The sequence below is a fragment of the Arvicola amphibius genome, chromosome 1 (genome assembly GCF_903992535.2).
Source record: "Arvicola amphibius chromosome 1, mArvAmp1.2, whole genome shotgun sequence".
Classification (NCBI taxonomy): Eukaryota; Metazoa; Chordata; class Mammalia; order Rodentia; family Cricetidae; genus Arvicola; species Arvicola amphibius.
In genome coordinates, this window is record NC_052047.1 from 83762241 (window position 1) to 83783925 (window position 21685).

Below are 21685 nucleotides of genomic sequence, written 5' to 3' on the forward strand. Positions count from 1 at the left end.
ATTTTTAGTTGAAAAAAACTTTTTTTCATACAATATATTGTGATCATGTTTTCCTTTCCCCAATTCCTCTCCTACCTCCTCCCCACCTCACTATGCACCCAAAATTCCATTCTTTTCCTCTCTGTCTTAAAAAAAATACATTCACTGAAAATCCCTCCCTTAAAACCACAAAAACAGAAATCAAAATAAACAAACAAAACACCAGTAAGACACACATACAAAAAATCCCAAACCAAGGAAAATGAGACAAAATGTTGTGAAATGATCTTTTTGTACATTGTGAAGATGTGATGCTCTCATTGGCTTAATAAAGAGCTAAATGGCCAATAGCCAGGCAGGAAGAAGTTAGGTGGGACTCACGGACAGTGAGAGAACACTGGGATCAAGAAGGGCAGAGTCACCAGGAGATACAGGAGAAGCAAGATGAATGTGCCATGTTGAAAAAAGGTACTTAAGCCATGTGGTAGAACATAGATAAGACATATGGGTTAATTTAAGTTGTAAGAGCTAATTGATAAAAAGCCTAAGCTACCAACCAAGCATTTGTAATTAATAATAAGTCTCTGTGTGGTTATTTGAGAACGGGCTGGCAGGACAGAAACTTCTGCCTATACAAAAGGCTTACAAAAATAACATAGACTCTGTTTTGTGTTGGCCAACTACTGGGCATGGCTCCTGCCTGGTGGTTAATATACCCAGTGAGACTCCATTGGGGAAAACTAATTTTTCCTTTGCCGGCAGGTATCAGTTGTAGATGTTTCTTGGTTAGGACTGAGACCCCACATGCACTTCTCCCTGAGAGCTGGACCACATCTGGCTTGATCCTGTGTAGGCCTTGTGCATGCTGCCACAGTTTCTGTGAGCTCATGGGTGCATCAGGCCTGGTGCATCTGGAAAACAGTTTTCTTAGCACCAACCATCACCTCCAGTTCTTATAATCAGCCTTCCCCGTCTTTCCCCGCATGGATTCCCAGGCCCTGGGCGGAGGCTTTGATGAAGACTTCCCCTTTGGGATGAGTGCTGCAGTCTCTCGCTGCACATAGTTCTGCTGAAGCACCCACCTTCTTGTTACTGGTCTCCAGCTCCATTTCTTTTTAGGGGAGCTCACGCATCACATACATTGTTAAGTACACTTGGTTTCTAGTCTGCTTCCTGGTGGAAAACAAAAGTATTTTTTTATGTGAACAAGTTCAGTCACCTACATAGAAAGAGTCGCATGAGCAAGAAGCTGACATTACGAGCATCTATAAAATGGCCTTATTCGGAAGTATGAAGAATCACTGACTTAGGTCTGTCACTGTCAGTTGCTTTTGAGAAAAAGAAGGTGACAGTATTTTCCTGGATGAGGGTTTTTGAGTCTTTCCAATGGTGTAAAAAGCCAGGATCGTGCTGCCTTCACCCCAACACCATTCCTCTGAGCGGTGAGAGCTGTCAGTGTTAATGAAAAAATAAGAACACTGAACGGTGACAGCTTTGTAGTCTCAATAGGAAGCAGAAGGGAAAAGGCTGCAGATACTATTCATTCATTGAGGATTTAGAACTTGTTCATAGCACAGAAACGTGTATGATCAGTTCTAATAACATAGATGCTGTTAAATTGTGATTCTTAAATAAAGCTTGTTTGGGGACATACCATCTATTTTGGGTTGCTGGTCTGTAGTCACACTTGCTAATACCTTCCCTGTATCGGTCCTCCTCAGTTTCCAGTCTAGACCTGAGGGTAGCAGAGGCTGGACCATAATCCTGTATTCATATCAGACATAAGTCTCAGGAGGAAGGAGAGGAGAAGGTTGTAGAAGGGCCCAGGGACCCACTGGAACCCTAGTTTCAGGGGTCCATAGTCCAGAGACGGTCCATTTGCCAGTATCTGTGACTTTCACTTTTTTGACCTGGGTGTGATGCCAGCTCCCTTCATAGCCATAGGAGTGGAGAGAATCACCACACAGAGTCATTTTCCAAGTTGGTTTCAGTGCTTCTTGGCTACCTTTGAGCCAGACAGTGTCACAAAGCTGGAACAAGGGGAAACTGGTGGTGGACTCAGAAGTTATCTGAATCTCTCAGTTAGTCCAGTGACTAGCCTTTATGGAGGATTGGAGGGCCTGTAGTGACTTGAGAAAGGAATGGCTAGAGAGTTCTGCCAACTGCTGCTCCCTGAGCCTGGGAAGCAGTGGGGGAGGTCCTCCAGACATAAATCTCATGGGGATAAATCTCTCCCTACGTGGGGTGCAGTGGACCAAAGCAAAGGAAAGAGGCCTATCCATCTTTTGGTAGGCCCTAATGAGAATTTTGTTAAAGTTTCTTTAAACGTCCTGTTTATTCTTTTTACCTGGCCAGAACTCTTCAGTCTATATGTACAATGAAGTTTTTAATCCACGTCTAAAGCTTTAGCTATTAAATGACAGATTTTAGCTATGAAAACCAGGCCATTGTTGGACTCCATTGCTAAGGGGAAGTCAAATCAGGGGACTAGTGCCTTTGGAAGAGCTTTTTAGCTACTATTTGAGCAGTTTCAGTCCAGGTGGAGAATGCTTCTACCCACCCAGAAAAGCTATCTGTAAAAACCATCAGGTAGCCGGGCGGTGGTGGCGCACGCCTTTAATCCCAGCACTCGGGAGGCAGAGGCAGGCGGATCTCTGTGAGTTCGAGGCCAGCCTGGCCTACAAGAGCTAGTTCCAGGACAGGCTCTAAAAAAGCTGCAGAGAAACCCTGTCTCGAAAAACCAAAAAAAAAAAAAAAAAAAAAAAACAAAAACCAGCAGGTATTTTTATCTTCCCCCAGCAGGCAGGATCTCTGTGAAGTCAGTTTTCCCCAAGTTTGCTGGGGTGTTGTTGTCTTATTCAGATCTCCTTCTGGGTAAGGCTCTCTGTTTTGGATTCACTGGAGCAGACCTGATTTTTGATACAGCAGTAGAACTTTTTTTTTTCCAGGAAAGCATGGAGAGGGGAAGAGAAAAAAGGGGAGACCACACAAAGCCCGAAGACCATGTGTTCTTTCTCTGGGGGGGCAGTTAAGTAGCCAGTCAAGTAGTCTTGACTTGCCCTGGGGAGGGGTCACCGTTTGGTGGCCTTTCCTGGAGGTGGAGTTTGGACTAAGGCAACTCCCAGGGGAAGGGGCTTGAAATGGAGTTTCCTGCCCAGTATTCCAAAGATGGATGCTGGGATGAGTCCCCCAACTATAATATTCCAGACTCTGTATAAAGGGGTGTTAGGGAGTTGGAGTGATACTTTCAACCAAACAATTTTGCAGGAGGGAGGTTGCTTGTTGGTTCCTATCCGCCCAGCTACCTTAGACCCAAAATAATCACACAGAAACTGTATTAAATTAAATCACTGCTTGGTCCATTCTCTAGCTTCTTATTGGCTAATCTCTTACATATTAATTTAACCCATTTCTATTAATCTGTGTATCACCACATGGCAATGGCTTACCGGCAAAGTTTCGGCACGTTTGACTCTGGGGCAGCTCCATGGCTTCTCTCTGACTCTGCCCTTCTTACCCTCAGCATTCAGTCTGGTCCTCCCTGCCTAGCTCTGCTCCGCCCCACCCTGCTCTACTATAGGCTCAAAGCAGTTCCTTTATTCATTAACAGTAATCACAGCATACAGAGGGAAATCCCTCATCAAAATAGCTTCCATAGCTCCTAGACATCCTATACGGTCCTATAAGATTCAATCATTGCAGGGGTTTCCATTGCCCCAAATGTTTGATGCTCAACCAACAGACATACAAAAACCCTTTTGTCTGGAAATTCTAGGGCTGGAGCAGAAGTCAGAGCTGTTTTTGAAGCTCCGAATGTCTTTTGTTTAGTCTCAGTCCAGAGAGGGGCTTAGTGCCCCTTTGTGCTGGTGTATGGTGGTCTTGCTACTTCCACAAACTCTGGTATCCAGAGGCAGTGTTGTTCTTTTTCTAAATGCTATAAAGTCCCAGGCAGCAGCTGTAGGCAGGCAGAAATGCTGTAGGTCCCAAATGATGGTAGCGGGCCATGTGGGGGCAGACAGCGCGCCCTGGGAGCAGCCAGTCCCAGGCAGAGAGGCTGCCGGTACCGAGCAGTGGCTGGTCCCAGGCAGTGAGACACATGGCAGGCGGGCAGAAGACAGAGACATGGATAGGCACGACTAGCAGAATGAGGTTGAAGATTTATTCAGGGGGTTATGAAGGGGGAAGGGGGAAGGCAGGGGGAGGGAGGGAGAGAGAGAGACAGGGAGAGAGAGAGGGGGGAGAGAGAGAGAGAGAGAGAGAGAGAGAGAGAGAGAGAGAGAGAGAGAGGAGAAGAGGGACGGGGGTGGGGGAAAGCAGAGTAGTTGGGAGAGAGGCAGAAGCGAAGCTGCCTCTCTGAGAGGAAGATGGAAAAGAGAGCGAGCTCAGGCAGGAAGCTGAAGATCAGCCTGCCTCAGCGGATGGGGGAGGGAGTGGGCGTGGCTTGTCTCTTAAAGGGACAGGGACCAAAACCATAACAGGCAGCACTGTCGGATTGCACCTTAGAACTCTGGAACCTGTCTCAGCACCTTTGGAGCTGGGATCTGAAGACGGCAGCAATCCTTCTCCAAGACAGGCTCCTTGTGCCTTCCTTCATCTGGGGGCCAAGATGGGTAGCCTTTTACAGAACTGGGCTTTCTAAGCTGACATTCTGTAGCTCAAGGTCTGTAACTCTTGCAACAGTCCCTCTGTGGGTCACTTATAGTCTATGTTCCCAGGAAACATCTGATGGAAGGGCAGGACGTCTGCATTTAGTATCTTCAACTCCTGAGGCAACCTGGTCCAGCTATACTGTCCACTGTGACCTCTTTCTGGGTCTGTCCATTTGAAAGAAAAGATGGGTTGGCTCATCTCTGCCAATGGGAGGCTGAAGAATGCATCTCTCAGATCCAAGATGGTGTATATTTCTCTGGAAGAATTGGACTCAAGAGAGTCCCACGTTTCCTCGTAGGCTGGAGAGGCATATTCCCAGGGCATATTCCGGGGTGAACAACATATTACCATGATGCCTGTTTCTTTAAGCCAGGCTGTATGAACTCCAATTTATTTCCCTTTTTGCTTCCAGGGTCACAGGGTAGTGTTTAATCTTGTGGAAGCAGCTGAGCCGTAGTTGAACAATTATAGGTGCTCCGGGTTGGACCTGTTCTAGAGGGTTGGTTTTTTTCTGGGCATCTGTAAGTCTAACAGTGTCTCACCCTCAGAGAGGGTGACGGTGGCTCTCGGTTTCTGTCAAGGTCTTGTCCCAAGCAGTGCTCTGTCCTTAAACACTTTCAGCTGCCTCCAGCACCCGGGACCTACTGAGACCTTTAAATTGTTTTAACTTTTAAAACATTTAAAAAAAATATCTGATGTCGACTGGGTGACAAAGGAAATCTTTTTAGCAGCTGTCTTTAATCCTTCTAAAAGGACCTAGCAAAAGTTGTTTAAAGTCTCCTTGGTCCGTGTTAGACAGAAGAGAAAATATATTGCTGCTTTGTCTGGCAGCAATCCTCCTACATAACCCAGGGGCGTTTATTTTTGTTGTTGTTTGTTTATTTGTTTTCCAGAGAATGGTGGGTTTTATGGATCATTGGTTGGAAAGGAGATATAAATCATGAAAGAGAAAGGAGGGAACTTCCTCTTTTTCTTTGGGCTCAGGCCAGGGGAACTCTTCCTGCTTCCCTGGGGCTGCTTAGAGCAGGTCCAGAGCAGAGCAGGAGGATACTTAAGGGGGAACTGGTTCCCCCTCCCTCTGTGTACTCTGCTTAGGTGGCCGGGGGCCCTGGGTGAGAGGCCTGGCCTCTCCCCACCTCCACACAGGGACCAACCCTGACTCTGAGCAGGAGTCAAGCAACAAAACAGGCAGGGCTCCAGCTCCTGGAGTGAGACTGGTGGAGGACTTGTGGTTTCTGTGGGTGACCTGGGTCCCCAATAGGAGGGGACACAGATCTTAAGCTGGGTGGGGGGAGAGCCTCATTACAGGGAAACAAAACTGACAGAAACACATAGAAAGACACACACACACACACACACACACACACACACCCCTGAACAGACAGAGGGATCCAGTGACATCTCACATGGATCCTGGACACTGGATCAGCAGCTGCATCTGACCTTTCCTCTGTGTCCAAACAGAAGGTGCCTTAGCCAGACTTAAACCTCGGGAGGTGACAGAATGGGCAACTTTCTAACTTGTTTCCTTTTGGGGTGCAAGTGTAGCATTAGCCAGTGATTGATCAAAGGGAGCCCTGGGGACCTGGAACATCTCAGGTTTCACACCCTAGGAGTCCCCTGACCACTGCACTCTTCCTTGCTCCAAGGGACTCTGGACCTTGAGACTCAAGGGACTCCAGCTCTGGTCTGGGATCTCACTGGGGCCTCCAGAAATTTTGTGTGGTGTTCACCAGGGAAGACTGCTCAGACATAGGTTTAAGCCAGTAGAAAGTCTTTATTAGTAACCCAGTGGCTACACTGGCTTTGAGGATCCCAGTGTAGCCTCCAGCCTTTCTCAAGCTGAGCTTTTAAGCACAAAAATTATGATCTGGGTTGATATACTTCGGGTTACAAGAACAGTTAGAAGTGGAACTTCAAAAACCAAAAAACAAGGTTAGTACATTTAGAGAGTTTCTCAGAACTGCGGACTTGGATGAATTGGGCCTTTGTTTTAGTTTGGCAGGCGGTACTGTCTATGTGCTGAGTTTTACAGCCTGAAGGGCACTTAAGTCAGTCAGTTGTGCTAAGGTCTGGGGCCTACTGAGCCTGGGCTCCTGTTACAGAGTTAGTATAAATGCCTGACTGCTAACTGCATCTAGTGCCTCCTCCCATGCTCAGCATGTCTTCTTCCTCACTGGCCAGCCTTGTTACCAACAGGATACATCACAGTATTTCACTTGGTTGGTCCTGGTTGTTTGAAAGGCACAATCTAGTAAAAATTCCCAAGGGTCTTCCACAGAGTCTTAGAGGAGGTAGAAACCAATACCCTCCCATGCTCCTTGTGGTTTCCTTCTAATGTACAAGCCTAGATTTGTCTCGGAGCTTTCCCTTCCTCCCCCTCAACAGTGACAGGAAATGTTCTGTAGCCCACGGCTCCCTTTTTCCCTAGGCTTCTCTGTGCACTAACGGGTTGATTTTGAGTGCTGGGGATTTATGGTAGCCTTTAAAACGTTGCTTTTCAATTTTGCCTTCAGACAGACTCACTTGTTTCTTCTCTAAGTTCAGTATTTCAAATTTTTGTTGTTTATCTTTTGCTCTCTGGGTGATAGTCCCTTTTTTTTTCTCCTTAGAGAATGAACCAATTATAATTTTCAAATTTTCATCTGTTAATACATTCCATTACCTGTTATTCTCTGTTTTCTAGATCATTTGGTGAGAACTTTCTTGGTTACTCCAGGGTATGGTTCTTTTTCTTTGAGGATGAAAAGTAAATATAGAAACCAGCCTAGCACTTGGCTGAAGCCTTAATGCTAGAATCCTGAGCACTGACTGTATCATGTGATTCCGACTGACCCACATCGTGACCTTTGCCTCACCAGAGGTAGCCACAGAGTTCACACATCAATCACTGTAGCCTTTGCTCCCTAAAGATACGGAACAGCTCTAAAGACAAATGTCATACACGTTGTTGTTCAAATATTGGGGTTTACAATCCTGCTTCTCTATTACTGCTTTGTTTAAAATGACCTCTCATAACTAAGGAAGTATGAACGTGTCAGTGTGATGGAAACATCGAATTATTAGTGGAATGAAATGAAAGGTGTTTTTTTTTCTGTTTTGCAGAGTGCTTGCATTAGTATCAACACTGTATTTACTTTTTACTAACTGGGCTTCCAGGTGTGGTGGCTTATTTTGTTAGTGTCTGCTTCCTAATAAAGCGTCACCGAATTCAAACCTCACTCTGCTGCTAATTGGTTTATGTAATTTGTTGTCCTTGCCTTGCCTAACCCTCTGGGCTTGATAAATATAAAAGAATAAAAGTAATCAGATGTGTTATTCTTTTGGTCCCCGCCCCTTTCCACGCCCACTCCCAGCGACCTCTGATCTCTTGGTGTCATCCTGAATTCTCTCTCTTCCCCCTCTCTCTTCTCACTGTCCCCTTTGGTGTGTGCACACGTTCTCTGTCTCTTCCCCCCCCCTCCTTTAATAAAGCTTTATGCCTATTTTCTGTGTTTGTGCCGTTAACCTGCCGCTGCCGTCACCGCCGGTTCACCTGTGCCCACCCGCTGATCGAAACCTTTTGGTGGCTCGGGATCCGCGTGTCTCTGGCTCCGCCAGCCCGCCACCGCCTGCTACTGCCCGGGGATCTTGCAGGGACCCACAACCGTCTCTGCTGGGCTGACAGCTGCCCCGCTAACATTTTTTTTAACAAGATGAGTGTATGATAGCAACTTTCCTCCCAGGGCCGTGTTATTTTCTAATAAAGCACTCGCAAGGCAGCGTATCAATAGTATCTCCTTTGGGATTCAAGTTATAGTCCAGTTGGGCGCTCACCTAGCATCCACAGCAGCTTAAATGTAAGTTTTCTATGTACAGATACAGTGCAGGCCTCTAACACTATCAAAAGTTCAGTGTCATCCTTGGATATATCAAATTCAAGGACAGCCTGGGAAATATGAGACCTAAGGCCTCCTACCCCGGAAACAGAATGCTAAATGAATCTCCTCCTCAGTTTACGTTTTGGTATAAAAGCTGTTTGGAGAATAAACGCAGGTGAATTTTCAGGATGTGAACTCAAGATTTCATGAGGGATCACTGAGAGTCTCCTTTCCGATAAAACAATGTGAGCTGTGTCTTTATTCCCACGCTGCCCTGCTGGTCCGAGAGATAATTTATGGTCCAGGCTGGTCCCAGACCCTGACATAGCCCCAAAGCAAAAAATTAAAAATAGCAACCTACTGCAAGAAAAGTTCAAAATAAAACATTCTTGATCACCTCCCGTTTTTGTACAAAATGTGCCCTTATCTGCATACATCACCAGAGAGATTGACAGATGGAAAACCTCCGGGGAAGGCACCTGGCACCAGGCACCTGGCTCACGCCTTGGGTATACTTCCCTCTTGGCAAGCAAAAGGAGTCTTTTTTGTAGCCTATTCTTGTAGCACGAATAATAAAAAACCCAGAGACAGAAATTGGGGTTCAACCCAAAAACCAGAAAAGCAAAGCAGCCAAGCCACTAGAGAAATCTCCCCTCTACTAAGACTGGGTGGCTGTAAACTAAGCCAACTAAGCCTCTCTCCTCTCATTTTATCTTCCCTTTAGTGCTGGGTTTAAAGGCCTATGACTCCCTAGTACTGGGATTAAAAGTGAGGAACCACCACCTGGCTTTGTTTCTGCGCGGTGATTTTGTGTAGCCCAGGGTGGCCTTGAACTCACCGAGATCCTCCGCCGCTTTCTACCTAATCCTGGGATTAAAGGTGTGTGTCACCATTGCCTGACCTCTAGGGGCTTTAGCTTTGCCTCTGGTCTTCAGGCAAGATTTATTTATTAAAATACAAACAATATACCATTACACACTCTTTTTGATAGAAACTTATGGCAATTTTTTTGCCTTTTGTTTTTCTTTCCTGACACAGGTTCTCATCCTGCAGTCTTGGATGGCCTGGGACTGTAGGTGTGTACCTTGTGGCCTTGTTTTGCCATTTTTAATAGCAAAATATTTAAAGACCTCTCCTCTTGTTCTTACCATTTTAGTTATCCCTTTAAAATCATAGACTTGAGTCTCCCCTAACTGCGATTAAAAGCGGTGACCATTAAAGACTATATGATAAAATATTATTTAAAAAGTTTAGAGCATTCATTCATTCACTCTCTGAGTACCCAGTTCAGTCATCTAGTAAAAATTTAAAGAGTATACTGCTGGGGTTATCTACTTAGCTATTTACAGGAGAAGTGGAGTCTCAAGTTTTATTGCAACAGGAAAGTTATTTGTTTTAACAACTGACCTTGTTGGTCACAAACGCTGTGGAGAGCCAGGATTTGCATCTTAAACAATAGACTATATTTCAAAGAGAGCCCGCCCATGAGGTGCTGGGACATATGAGAGAAGAGCATACTGATGAAGGCACGGAAAAGCCTGAGGAAGTTTGGGTGCCACTTCCATTTAACAAACAGGTAGTGTAGCAAGCTACTGACCTCAATGTGATCATGTCAGGATGTTTCTGTGGATCTGCTGCAGGAAAGTGTGATTGGCAGCTGGCATCCCTGTGGTTCAGGATGCTAAGCAAGTGTTTACAACTTTATCTTCTGGGCAGGCCTAAGGCTGGGGCCGGGTAACAGAGGTCTTTCCTGCCAGCCAAACAGGAGTTCCTTAGCAAAGACTGTTTGAGGAAGAGGGTTTTTACTTCCTCTTCAGGGATCATTAGAAGGACCATCACAGTCAGTATCTCTATTCTTCTAATCAGCCAGGGGATTGATTCTCCCCCTCCCCTTGTCAGCTACAGAGAGATATTTACTCTGAAAGTTCCATGAACAAATCTTGCCAGCAGCTGGGAAGTAGATAAACAGCTTCCGTTTCTTATTAAGATCTCTAAGGAATGCCACGTGGGCACACAAACAGGCATACCCCTTTTATGGTTCTCCACTGGGTCCAATCTGCCTAAGAGGCTGGCAGTGTTCTGATTCACGAATGATGAGGAAGAGAGTAGCCTTTCTGTAGACTTGCATGTCTTTGCTCTAAGCACAGTGTCACTCAGCACTGTCTATTGAAGAGGTGGCCGACGTGTCGATTCCTCTTGACAAACTCCAGTGCCAGGTTTATGGTTCTGCCACTTCTGTGGTAAACACAGGGGGCAAAGTCCCATGGGTGGGAGAGGAAAATGCCCCAGGAGTCTCCCAGAAAGCTGAGGAGCTGTGGCAGCCTGGAGGCGTCTCTCATGAAGGGATTGTGTGAGATGCGGTTCTGGGGAGATGGCTACAGGTATCCTCACCTATTCTTCCCACCCCAATGTCAAAGAAAGGGGCTGTCATTTCAGAGTTTATCAAGTCCCTGCTTCTGGAGAAAAGCTTCCTCCTCTTCCTCTTCTTGTTCCTCCTCTCAGGCACGCCTCCCTTCTTAGTGCTTTGAGACAGGCTATCATGTAACCCAGGTTCACCTCAAACTTGCTTCGTAGCTGTGCATAACCTTGAAATTCGATCTTTCTGTCAATACTCACTTGCTTTTGATTTTTTTAAAGTAGCGTGGAATTGTTTAGTCATGTGGGGATTTTATGTTTGACCTTCTCGGCACCTGTCTAACTAGTTGCTATTTGCCTCCATGCACTCTAGAAAGGGCAACCATGGCATTAATGAAATGAACTTACCTTAGCAGAGGGAGCAGAGGTCTCTGCTCATACAGAAACATTTCTCAAGAGTCAAAAGTCACATAGTTGTAAACAGCAAAAAAAAGTTTCATCTCACTGACTCCGGCTCCAGAGCAGACAGGACCAAATACAGTCTGAATGACACACAATAGCCATAGTGTCCCTCGGCTCTAAAGCTGAGTCCACTTGGTTTGTCCTGTTTCCTTGTTTCTTTCCTTATTTATCCTCCTGCTCTTCCTCCTCCTTATTATTTTTCTTAGTCCCTTGGAGACAGAGTCTCCTATAGCCCAAGCTGGCCTTGAGCTATATAGTGTAGGGTGATTTTGAACTCTTGATCCTCCTGCCTCCACCTTCTGAGTGCTGGTGTTAGAAGTGTGTTCTACCAAGTCTAGTTCCCTGGCTCTGTTGTGTTCCTCCTTTTCTTTATTTTCTTTCTTTTTTTTTTTTATTACTTGCTGTGTGTGTGTACCACATGTGTGCCCGATGCCCACGGAGGCCAGAGGGGATGTTGAATCCCTTGGAACTGGAGTTACAGACAGTTGTGAGCTGCCATGTGGGTGCTGAAACTGAACCTGGATCCTCTGCAAGAGCAACAAGTGCTCTTAACCCCTGAGCCATAGCTCCAGCCCTGGTTGTTTCTTTTAGATGTTTGTTCAGTAGCACAGAGTTACTGCCTTTGGCCACGTTGCTGTATAATTGATCTCAAACCCAGTTAAGATAATCCCTTTAAGTGAAGAAGCCAACACTGCCAAGATTTATTCTGGAAAGACCTGAAGGGAAGTCTAAGGTGTCAGAAGTCAGGCGTATACCCAGCCTCACATTGTCCTGCCATCCTGAGGATCTATACATTGAATGCTTGACTAACTGTGGTAGTCTGAATGTAATTGGCCCCATAATCTCATAAGGAGTCACACTACTAGGAGGTGTGGTCTTGTTGGAGGAAGTGTGTCACTGTGGAGGTGAGTTTTAAGGTCTCATATATGGTCAAGGTACCACCTGGTGTTTGAGACCACTTCCTGTTGCCTACAAGATGTAGGACTCTCAGCGTCTTCTCCAGCACCCTGTGTGCCTGAACGCTGCCATGTCCCACCATGATGGTAATGGACTGCACCTCTGAACTGTAAGCGAGCCACCCCAACCAAATGTTTCCCTTATAAGAAAACTTATATGGCTGTGGTCATCGTGTCACTTCAATAGAAACCGTGACTAAGACAGTAACTTTTCCAAATTTGTAATTTGTGATATAGTAAAACATCTGTCTACTTTCCCAGAAACTATTACTTTATTCCTGAGCAAACTGGCATAAAGCCCGCTCCAATTTAGCTATCATAGTTCAACGACTCACGCTTCGGGTTGGATTTTCTTGCTTTGCTTTGGCCTTGTCACCTTGTCACTTAGGACATTATTGTATGGGGCCTGAGTGACACACAGCTAACGCGCTCACGCAGTGCCAGCCAAAGGCGGTAGGGCACAAATACCACGTGCTATGATTATCCGCTTGATCGGGTCACGCTGGCTGCCTGCTGTCTGTCATGGCATTACAACCATAACTGTGGTAGAACAGAGTGAATCAGAGCCGAGATCCTTTCCCTTTCCCGGAGTCGTTGTTTAGAGTAGCATAACTAAGGTCGTGTGTCCAAATGCACACCCAGCCGATGAGCTCACCATCATAACTCTTGTCGTGTTGTAACTCAGTTGCAAAGCTGTTGCAATCCAAGTGGCGTGGTTGCCATGGAGCAAGTCCTCAGGGAACCCTAGACAGCCCAGTCCAAGAAGTCAGCCCTTGGCTGCTAACACCCTGTGTCTAGAATAGTTCAGCCCTGGTCCCTGACATTATACCGCCCAGGTCACATGCTTTAGGAAAAGATGACTTCAGGTTTAATTAGAAAGTTCAAAGAGGGACAGGGAGGTGGGGCAGCAGGAAGCGAGGCAGATGAAATCTTTGATTAGATGGTAATAGGGATAGATTAGGCAGAACTTTGTGCAATCTTATTTTCTTCCCGTTGGAAAAGGTTCAGGGATCATGAATTCCGGTGAAGAGGGTGAGTATCATGTCTGCAGAAATACAGAACAGCTCTAAAGTAGAAGGTTTTTTTTTTTTAAAAAAACTCAATTTTATATAATTGGTTGTAACACATGGGGGGAATACTTCAGACTTCATATTAAGAAATATTTGGGCCTGGCGGTGGTGGCACAAGCCTTTAATCCCAGCACTCGGGAGGCAGAGACAGGCGGATCTCTGAGTTCGAGGCCAGCCTGGTCTACAAGAGCTAGTTCCAGGACAGGCTCTAGAAACTACAGGGAAGCCCTGTCTCGAAAAACCAAAAAAAAAAAAAAAAAGAAAAGAAAAAGAAAAAAAAAAGAAATATTTGGTTCACAGGATAATTTCTATTCAGTCTCTAGGCCTTAGGGGTGTGTGTGTGGTGTGATGCATGTTCACATATGTACGGGCATGCATGCCTGTGTGCAGAAGCCAGAGAAAGATGTCAAGTGTTCTCTCTCCACCTCCTTTCCTCTCTCTCAACCTGGAGCCTTACTGGTAGCCTACAAGCTCTAAAGATCATCCTGTCTCTGTCTTTCATAGCAGTGGAGGAGTGACAGGTGCACGCTGGCATGCCTAGATTCTCTCTCTCTGTGTCTCTCTCTCTCTGGTGATTTGAATTCAGAGTAGTTCTCTTACCCACTGAGCCCTCTCCTGTCCCAAGACTCTATGACTTCAACTTTCAAGATATGACTTTAAAATACCAGGCTAGTCTGACCCCTAAATTTTAACTAACACTTTCCAAAGACAGAAGAATTTATTCTTTGTATGAGAGTCAGCATTTATTTATTTATTGCTTAGTAATTTATCTCCTTGAACTGCCGCAAAAGATTTACGGGAATGTATCTGATCCAGTTAATAATGTGCAGCAATATTTTTGGATGGTGCCTGGGATTACTGCTCATCTAAGCCAAACCGAAATTCCACGTCGCATTAGAGACGTCAGGTGATGTTCTTTCCTTGGGCACATGGGGCTCTTCTCTTGCCAGTGTGGAGGGCAAGTTCCTGGTAAACCTTCGAGGCTCATATGACCAGTGAGAGTTGATTTGGCTCCTTATAAGATTCCAAAATAGGAACCTTGATAACACATCAAGTCTTGAAGTACCCACGAATTATATTTGGGAAATGATTGGCGGGGTCTAACTGAAACCAAACACCTACAGATTCCCACTGAATCATGCCTTCCAACCCCAACTGGCAGTTCCAAGGAATTCTGTGGGAGGAAGGAAGGCCTGGTTTTTCCAGTAACATTCTCAAAAGATCAGGTACGTGTTTCAGATTCTACCGATAAATTCCTTCCAATTTGCCAGACACATTTTATCTAACCCTTTAGAACCGACTTCTGTAATCTTTATATACCCAGCTTTTCAGTTTTTGTTAGTGAAAAACATCCTTCTGTTCATACCAAAATCATCACAGCATTCTCTGCTATCAGCCCTCTCATTTTCTCTCTCAGCATGCTGCCAACTAGGTCGGAAGCGTTACGGCCTTACTCCAAGTCAGAGCTCTCCCATTCTTTCCTTCCCTTTGGCCTTCTCAGCCTTTGACACTAGGGAATGCAGTCCATCAAAGACTCATTTCTCTCTATTGATGCTCACTTCATTTTAGGAAAATGAACCTTTTCCTTTGGTCCAGAGAGAGCATCTTGACAATGCAGATGCTTTTGGGTGGAGCTGGAAGGCAAACAGACACAAAAGTGGCTGTGTTGGCTCAGGCCTTTAATCCCAACGCTCTGGAGGCAGAACTCCGAGTTCAAGGCCAGCCTGGTCTACAGAGTGAGTTCCAAAATAGCCAGGTCTACACAGAGAAACCTGCCTCCAAAAACTGAAAAAAGAAAAGAAGAGGAAGAAGAAGAAGAAGAAGAAGAAGAAGAAGAAGAAGAAGAAGAAGGGAAAGGAACACAACAAACATAATACCTTTTTGACCTATGGGTTCTTTACCCGGAGTTGCTTACCAAAATATGCTTGTTTCTTTCTCTGGCTGCTGCTTCCTCTGTTACCATTCCTGACAAAAACAGAAGGTTGGAACAGCTCAGCCCCGATTTGAGCCTCATTCAGACTTCTCTATACTTCCAAGTACAGCACTGAACGGGTCCGTAAGCCAAAAGGAGACAAAAATCCCCACCCCCAAGGGTCCTACTCTCATTTTGTTCCCCACGTGGGGACCGGGTAAAGGAAATGTCCGCTCTTTGCATAGAAAAGGCCTACTTCCCCTCAATCATTCAGTCCAATAGGTTCCCTTTGGCCACTCAAATACAACTTCAAAATGGTCAGATGTTGGCTTACTCCACAGTCTTTTGTCCACGGTGTCTTTCTGCATTTGTTTTCTTCCTTCACTCTTCTAGTTTCAGGGATCTCTATGTCTGTTCTGTCTCAGGGCTCAGTATCGGTCCGCAGAGAGTTGCAGCACCCCACCTGCGCAGTTGACAGGAGTTAACAACTCGTTGTTTGTAAGCCATGGCATTGTCTACAGAAATTAGGAAGAGGTCATGTAGTAACTGGGTTTAGTGACAAAGGCTTCTGCTAGCCCATAATTTGGCGTGGGACTGGAAGATTTTACCAGAACCGAGAAACTGTCTAAAGAAAGTTCCTGACAAGACTATTGACCTTTGGAAGATGGACGCACCCGGTACTGGGCACGGCAGCAGCAAGAGAACTGGAGAATAGATACTCAGGGCTCCCTCACCTCTGCTTTCCATAGCACCCCTCATCTCCACCCAGGGGTTCCTCAGTGAACCAGTACTAAGGTAGAAAGCCGGGGTGTTGAAGCTGAGCCTAAGCGTCTCTTGGGGGACCAGAGCAGAGGATAATAAGTCATTCTGGAGGAACAAAAGGTGTCTATCAAAGCCACCTATTGTAAAACCCTACAGTTTCAGTTTTTCTTCTAGCTGTATTCATAAAAATTTCAATAATATTCCGCCAAGGATTCTACCAGTTGATTCAGCTCATCTTTCCTCTTGGTTTAGTGCTAACCATGCATCTGACCCCTAAACCACTGTTTTTCCAAACTCAGGAGCCCTAGTGACTTCTGCTACTCTGTGCTCAGCAGTAGCCTTTCTCTTCCAAACATGTACTTCTCTGTTCCTTCTGCATTTTTCTAAGGAACGGGGGTGGAGCATTTTATCCTAGAACCGTACATACATCCCCAGGGAACAATGGAAAGCATGGAAACTTAAGAGCAGCAAAATCGAAATGAAGTTTAGGGCAGTCATACTTGCAACAGAGTTAAAATTTGAAGCAATTTTAATTTAGGTCCTTAGGAATTAGCACAGCCATGAAATGAAGGTCAGCAAAGGTGGGTGGGGTGGGAAGGAGTCCCTGTGGTTTCCAGTGGTTTTGCTGGCTTCTGATTACTCCCTACTAATTTGGAATGTTTTTGCAGAGCACAAACAGCAACCATCACTAGGTACAAAATGTCCATGAATCTAACACCCAAATAAAACTCTAGATGTGATACCGCCAAAATTTTGAATAGGGTAGGAGTGAGGATGTGGGCAGAGGAGGGAAAAGGCAACTTCCGTTCTGTCTGCGAATGGACAAAGGTAACTTTGACAAAAATAAAGGCTAAAACATATCAGGGCAAACGTTAGCATTCTAAAGATGGGCATCAGATTTTACTTTTTACAGTGTTGGAGGTCAGATGTAGATCTCACTGTTACTGTGTCTTTATAATACTTCTTAAAGTGTTTGGCTGTTTTCGTACTTGTTTGCTTTGATGGCTACAAAGAGGAAGAAAAAGAATTTTCTATTTTCTAATTTCTAGTTTCTCTAGCACTATGAAGTAAAAGACTAGGAGATGAACAGGTTCTGGCAAGCGCATGCCTTTTATCTCAGCATCCAGGAGGAGGCGGCAGAAGGATTGAAGTTCACGGTCAGTCTGGATTGCATAGCAAGACCATGGCAGAAAGAAAGGAAGCTTGGTTAGGAGAAAAAAAAAATATACACCAAGGACACAAAATCCTTCATTCTATCTTCGATCTCTCGTTTAGTCACTTTGCCTGTGATGTTGTCTGGTATCTGACTCTTCTTTTCCCTGTGTTCCTTCAGCTCCCTCCACCTATCCTAATATGCAGATTCTAGCACAAGATATCCCATGCCGGGCCTCATTTAAAGCAACACCCCTGCTTAGAAGCCTTTGGAGCCTTCCTGTTTTTTTTTTTGTTTTGTTTGTGTGTGTGTGTGTGTGTGTGTGTGTGTGTTTACTATCTATCCTTCCCTCCCCCCCTCCCCCGGTTTTTGAGAGCTTTATTATATAATGTCCCCCATAGGTGATTTCATCAATTCTGAGGTGCATATTTTTATGTAAAAAGACATTTGAAACAATTGAGTACATCTTACAACAAATTCATGGCATATTAGACTTAGTGAATCTTTGTTTTCTGTGGCTACAGAATTCCTCTATTATGGGAATAGGATTTTTCTGCTACCCAAAGATTCATTCTTTCACAACTCCAAATTTTATTATCCTTTCTCTGTCTCTCTCTGTCTCTCTCTGTCTCTGTCTCTCTGTCTCTGTCTGTCTCTGTCTCTCTCTCTCTCTCTCTCTCTCTCTCTCTCTCTCTCTCTCTCTCTCTCTCTCTCTCTCTCCCTCTTTCTCATTTCTCTTGCCTCCCTTCCTAACTTGGTCTGTGGAAATCCAGCCCATCTTTAAGGTCCAGCCCGGGGGGCCTGCTTCAAAGAAAGCTTTGCTACCCTGCAGCTGAGCAGCCAGCTCTGAGGACTCTGGCAGCTGGCACCTTATACTTCCCTTTAGTTTAAATACCCGGGAACATGTTCGACCTGCCCTCTTTAGAGTCCCGAAAATTGCTTTGAGAGTGCAACGGAGGTTGTGAGAATCTATAAAAACCTAAGTTTGTTTTCAACACGAGCTGGAGATATTTTGAGCAGGTTCTTTGTTTGCTGGCTGGCTGAGTTTTAAATCTAAGCACTATTTTTGTGCTCAGGAAGAGTCCTGCTCTGAGCTGCCCCCGTGAGGTATCTAGCGTCTCGGCAACGAGACAAAGGCAGGCAGTGGGATGGTGAGAAGCCTGCTGAAGCTCCTTTGGGAATGAGGGTGGGGGCTGAAGGGAGTGCCGCCAGCTCACAGGGGCTTTTCTGTGCTCTGGGACCAGCCTGGGGAAAGGTCAGGAAAGCATGTTGTTTGAATGACCAGCCCTCTCCGCTAGACGTGAATCACAGTTAGGTCTTGGGAAGGTGGGGCTAAAAGAACTAATAGCTTCTTTCAGGAACTCCAGGCTGGGCGGAAAGTCCAAAACAGGTCTCCACAGGCGCTTATGTGGAGGCACTAAATGTGGCCCAGCCCTTTTGGAGGGTGTAGCCTGGAAAAAGAGAGCTACTCACGCACAACATTGCCTGTGGCAGATTCTTCTTCATTACAGTGAATGTGGGACACCCTCTACAAGTCACGCACACAAAAATCCTGCAATAATGAGCATCAGCAGCCCTCCCCACCTTTTCTTTCTTAGCAAAGTCTTGTGTGCACAGAAAATAAAAATCTATTCCAGTGTCCTCTTGCTATTGCCAGAACATTCTAGGAGTAAATTTTAAATAATTTGGAAACTTGTTCCAGAGTTGCCGAGGACATTTTCTGTACGGGCTACCCAGTTACTGAACTTGACTTTCCATGCATAGCATAATGTCTCCATCATTGACCTCTACCAACATTCTGAAGGGTGAGATTTGGGAAGCTAGGGGTTCCTGCCTGAGCCAACAGTCTGACATCTACCTGGTACTCACAGAGTTCACCTCCTGGCCTCTGTGTTCATGCACTAATGGATTTAAAGTTTATTTTCTCCTGAGGCAAAATGGTCCTCATGTGGCCTGGACATGTCCTTTGAAAGCTTTTTTACGGTGTGATACTCTCTTCACATTTCTCAACCAAACGCCCCATACAAAGATCACGTGTGCTGAGCTTATTCCACCCACATAATTAATTTTGTCTCAAAAACGATGTCCTCATTAAATTGCCATAAATTTTATTATGAAAAAGGTAGGGAGTGTAGAAAATTATAAAGAAATAACTATTTAATTGCAACTGCTTAGAGGTACTATTATTAATCTTACAGCATGATTATGTAGCCTTGCAATAATCCATCTTTGTATAACCATATTTTTTAAAATGTTTGCTATACAATGGGAATTAGGCTTTTCAAACTATTTTAACTTATTTGTTAATGTGTATGTGGCATGTGTGGGTATGTGCATGTGTGTTTGCATGTGCAGGAAAATGTGTGTGTAGGTTCATGCGCATGTGTCATGTGTTCAACCTGTTTTTGAAGCCTGTTTTCTCCCATAATAATAAATGATTAACATTTGCTTTTGTTATGTAACAGCTCGCAGAGTGGACTCTGACGCTAGCTCTTCTGCATTTGAATCTTGGCTGTTGTTATTTGACTCTTGAGCATGTCCTTTAATTGAAATAAATTACAGAGCCTTCATTGGGGGCACTAATGGCACCTATTTCACATAATTGTGAGTATCCGGGTGAACATTTGCCGAGTACTAACAGCACTGCTTAGCCAAGAGTAAGGGCTTTCTAGGGCTAGTAATAGTGACCATAACCATGACTGCATTTCCTTCTACATCTCTTAAAGACTGGATAGGATTCCATTGTTTGGATGGAGCACAATCCAAGCATTGTTAGGAAGTATTTGCAAAATATGAGATTCTTCTTTTTGGTCTATAAACAACGGTGAAACAAACATCCTTTGAAAGTGCACTGTATTGTGTATATTTAACATATACAGTATGCTGTAAAATACACATGTATATAACAAAATGAATTTTGCATATATATAAGATGAATTACGTAATAAAATGAATTTAGCATAGTCACCATCTGACACATTCATTTCCCTCTTCCATGTCTAGAGAAGCTATGTCATTTAGTGAAATCTCTGAATACAATACCCTGTTAATAATGCAATTATTACTGTTCTCCATCCTTCTACTTGTTTATCTTATAATTCCAGATGCCTGCTACTTTGTATTCTGGACATCTCTTCATTTCTTTTCTTCCCCTCCACCATGGGAATCACTATCATTCTTTACCTCTACGTGTTTGGCATTTTGTTTTAGATTTCACATGTAAGTGAAATATGTCTTCTTTCTGTGCTTGGCTGATTTCGCTTCGCATAAAGTCCTCCAGGTTCGTCCGCATAGTGGCAACTAGCAGAATCTTCTTTTCTCGGCTGAGTAATATTCCGTTGTCTGAACTGATCACAGCTTCTTTGTCTACCTGTTGTTGATGGACACCTAGGATGTTTGCCCATCCTGGCTGTGGTAAACGATGCTGCACTGAAAATAGAAGCCGGCAGTAGAGGGATACAGAGGTGGGAGAAGAAGGAGCCGCGTTTCACTTGGGTGGCTTTGAGCTTGGCGAAGCAGCAGAGAAGATGCACTGCCTCGTTTTTTTTGCCTGGAAGGCCGCTAACCAGAAATTGTCTATACGTTCTGGTGCCGTGCAACCAAATGGCCTCTGGTTCTTTCTAAATTGGGTCACTAGGGAGCCTATCTTAAGGGTCTGGTCACAGATGGATCTGTGGTTCTTCTCCAATACCTGCCATTGCGTGACACTGTCTGTTGACTTTGCCAGAGAGAAGCATTAGTAGAACTTTGAGTCCTAGAGCCTCTGTCTTTTCCTGACTGGGGAGGATGGAGGTCCCATTGGAAACATTCACTTTCTCTGAGGATTCTCCTGTTCATCTCCTTAAGAGAGAAGCAGGAGCATCTTGGGATGCTGGGTCCTGATCACTTACCTGTCTGTGCTTAAGAGAATGGTTGTGCTACAGTCCGTTACCTACCTTCCTGCAAACAGAGACTTGGATGGTGGTGTGACTATACGCAGAAACCTTTAGCAACAAATGGCTTTTATTTAGCGAGCTCGAATCTGCTGCTGTTGGCTGACATTTTTGAGAACACTGCTGCTGTATTTGTCTGTGTCCTTGCTTCTTATCTTCCGTTGAACTGTTTTCTGTCTTTGGGAACTTGACTTGTAAATTTTACCCAGAAGGCAGCTGACCTCTTCCCTGGATAATCAGTGTTTTCTCTGACCTTTCTTATCTTTAGCTTTCGTGGGTTAAACTTTGAAAGTCAGTTTGTTATTATTCTCAGAAAAGTCGTGTTCTTCCTTTCCTCTCCCCCACTAACATGCATCTGGAACAGTTCACTCTGGTTCCTATTTCACTGGTCGAATTCTGTCTCACTTCCTTTCCTTTCCTTCCCACCGTGCTAGAATATGGCATGGGAACTCTGATGCTTTGGATGCATTTTCAGGATGGACAACACGCTTCTGGAATCAGGAGTGTCGTAGTCTTTGTTTAGGGTGGATTTCCGAAGTCAAGAATGACTGTTTTAGGGGTTGGGGATTGTCTTAGGGATCCTATTGCTGTGAT

The 21685-nt window shown here is 44.8% G+C and overlaps 1 long non-coding RNA gene across 3 annotated transcripts in view; it reads left to right on the plus strand.

Moving 5' to 3' along the window:
* Window positions 1-10775: 10775 nt before the first annotated feature.
* The window catches only part of LOC119821215, a 48144-nt gene continuing 37234 nt past the window's right edge, over window positions 10776-21685 (plus strand). For all 3 annotated transcript variants that reach the window (XR_005286591.1, XR_005286594.1, XR_005286592.1), the window contains exon 1: window positions 10776-10870. This is a non-coding gene — a long non-coding RNA (uncharacterized LOC119821215). The remainder of the gene's footprint in view (window positions 10871-21685) is intronic.